This window comes from Bos taurus, chromosome 23 (assembly GCF_002263795.3).
Source record: "Bos taurus isolate L1 Dominette 01449 registration number 42190680 breed Hereford chromosome 23, ARS-UCD2.0, whole genome shotgun sequence".
In the NCBI taxonomy this organism is placed as follows: Eukaryota; Metazoa; Chordata; class Mammalia; order Artiodactyla; family Bovidae; genus Bos; species Bos taurus.
This window is the reverse complement of record NC_037350.1, coordinates 17,495,764-17,498,794: the sequence shown is the minus strand read 5'-3', so window position 1 is coordinate 17,498,794 and position 3,031 is coordinate 17,495,764. Positions and strand designations below refer to the sequence as shown.

The 3,031-nt window shown below is 51.4% G+C and overlaps 1 non-coding gene across 1 annotated transcript; it reads left to right on the top strand.

Annotated features, from left to right (window-relative positions):
* Window positions 1-206: 206 nt before the first annotated feature.
* On the top strand, window positions 207-279 carry TRNAG-GCC (transfer RNA glycine (anticodon GCC)). Its single transcript has one exon. It is a non-coding gene; the product is annotated as a tRNA-Gly (tRNA).
* Window positions 280-3,031: the final 2,752 nt, after the last annotated feature.

The following is a 3,031-nucleotide window of genomic DNA, read 5'->3' as shown; positions in this document are numbered from 1 at the left end:
AGTCTGGGCTGGGAGCAGCCAGGAGGAGGGTGGTTGGAACATGACAGGGATACATCTAGATGGTCCCTGCTCATGGCGCAGCAGAGTCTGAAGTACAGTAGCCATTAGCCACATGTGGCTGTTACTAGAATTAAGTAAAATTAGAATCCAAAGTTCCCCAGTTGCATGAGTCATATGGCAAATGCTTAAAAGCCACAAGGGGAACTTCCCTGGTGGTCGAGTGGGTAAGACTCTGCGCTGCCAATGCAGGGGGCCCAGGTTTGATCCTTGGTCAGGGAACTAGATCCTACATGCTGCAACTAAGAATTTGCAAGCCGGAAGGAAGATTGAAGCCGTGCACCACAACTAAGACCCAGGCAGCCAAATAAATCATATAAATATATATTTTAAAAAGTAAAAGATGAAAGCCACATGGGACCGGTGACTACCATGTTGGACCGTGCAGAGACTGGAACATATCTACCATGGCAGCACTGCCCTGGAGCCCGCTAAGGGCTACTGCTAAGCTTGGACCAGTCACTAGTCCTCTCTGAGTCTTGGTGTGCTCTCTGAATGGGGCTAACGACAGTCACTGAGAAGATTCAATGAGTTCAACGCACTCAAAGTACTTGCAACAGCAGCTGGAAAGGGCCTGTGGATCTGCCGGTAGAGAAAGGCACAACCTATGCCAAGGCATTAAAAATATGATATGGTTTACTTTTGGAAGGACGTACAACATCCAAATACACAGAGCAAAGCCACCCATATCACCCTGCCATTGGCAGCCTGAGCCTACCTTGTTTGGTAAGCTGGTATCATCACCTCCCATCTGCAGAAGAGGAGAAGGATCTGCTCAAGGCCAGCGAGGAGGACACTGCTCTCTGGACTCCGGCCCAGATCTCACCTCCACTGCCTCAGGTGTGGCCCGTGACTCCCCAGTTCCTTAATAGGCCCCAGGGCACCCCCTTCTTTGATGATGTATGACACTCCTTATCTAGCCCACTATTTGGAAGTTCTTTCCCATGTCTGACCTCAGTCTCACAGGCTGCAGAGTGACCCTTAAATCTTAGGCTTCCCCCATGGAGATGCCACTGGGGCTGAGGTGGGGAGGTAGGAGGGAGAGATGGCTTTTGTATGATCTGTTTCAGAAACCACCCTCATTTGGGAAGTCAGTACCTCCTGATGTCTAACCCCATTCACACCTACCATGGGAAAGCCTGTTTCGTCTTGGAAGACACTGGGGCCTTTTCTCCAGGGTTTCCCTATGCACCTGGCAGGGGCAGGGATCAAGGCCTGGCCACTCTTGACTAGTCCTTTGGCAGGGGTCCCCATGGTTACACAAGAGGGGCTCACTGCCAGACCACACGAGAAGTCACATCCTAACCCTGGCTATCCAGGGAGGGAGGCCTGGGGCCAACCCTGTAAGGGCTGTGCTGCCCATTGCACAAAAGGGGAAACTGAGTCCCATGACAAAAAAAAGGGGGTTTTTCCCCAGGGCACACAGCCAGGACCGAGGTCTCCTGAGGCTTGCTGCAATCTTCTCTTATGTCCAGGTCTCTGGGAAGGCTCTAGAGGTTTGTAGCACACAGAGCCTGAGTCACATGTGGAGGAAAAGCAGGCTAAATGTCCTTTATGACTCCAGAGCAAGAAGCTCCATCCTCCGCATCTCCTGAAGGTCCAACATGGAGTTTGTTTTGCTTTTAAATTTTATTTGTTTAATTATGGCTGCACTGGCTGTCTCTAGTTACGGTGAGTGGGGGCTACTCTCTAGTTGCTGTGTGCAGGTTTCTTGTTGCAGTAGCTTCTCTCTCTTTTTTTTTTAAACTTTTAATTTTGTATTGGGGTATAACTGATCAACAATGTCATGACAGTTTCAGGTGAACTGTGAAGGGCCTCAGCATATTCGTGTGTCCATTCTCCCCCAAACTCTCCTCCCATCCAGGCCTGTGCAGTGGCTTCTCTTGTGGCAGAGCTCAGGCTCTAGCTGTACCGCATGTGGGATCTTCCTGGACCAGAGATCAAACCCACGTCCCCTGCATTGGCAGGTGGATTCTTAACCACCTGACCACCAGGGAAGTCTCCAACATGGAATTTGGAAGAGAAGCCAAAAAGAACTTGCTGTCGATAGGAAGTGAGGCGCACTGTGGAAGGCAGTTTTCTGAGGGTATTTAAGCAATAGATAAGCAAGTGAGGCTTCCTAGTACAGCGGTGAAGGCTGTCTACTGTGCAAGAAGCAAAAGGGAAATGAAACTTCTCTGATTCAAACCAACATGCTCCAAAGGCTTGTGTGTGTGTCGGGGGGTGTAACCGTTGTCCACCGTGCTCCGCCTCGGGCTGGTCTGGGAGAGAAGTGACAGCCCCAACCTCGTCTGCTCCGCGTCCTGCCCTCCTGCCCACCCTGGCTGCCTCCAGTCTCCCGTGATTGAAACCTCCCTGCTGGTCTTAGAGCTGACCTTCCCGCCTTTAATTCAATCAGGAATCACAAGCCCTTTTAATTTAGGAAATAAAAGGCCAGCTGCTGAGCTGGCTGCACCTGATTGACGGGGCTGCCGGCATGGCCGGGCTGGCGTGGGGAGGGGGCACAGACCCATGACCTCAGCCAGCCCCTCTGGGGTAAGGACGCTTCCCTGGGCCAAGGGAACAAAGAAGAATCGACTGCCCAGGAGAGGAGGGGCCAAGGCCACGCGGTGGGGGGTGGCTGCTGACTGGCCCAGAGAAGCTATGGAATGTGAGGCTCTCACTGCAGCCTGGGGGACTTGGGGCAGACATGAGGGGGACTTCCCAACCCACTCATCCCTTCCTTAGTCATGACATGCCTCTGGTTCAGTGTTCCACAGTGCCCTGACCACACACCTTATTTTTCCAAGGAAGCAGAAGAGGTGCCAGAGGAATCAATGCTGGCTTTTGGGGACTTCAGTTTCTCATCTGTATAGGGGGATAATCATGGGACCCAGCCACAGGGCTGTTTTGAGGATTAACGAGTTAATGAAAGCTCACCGGCACATAATAACCTCTCATTAAATTATATCTAATAATACTCTTAATGATATTA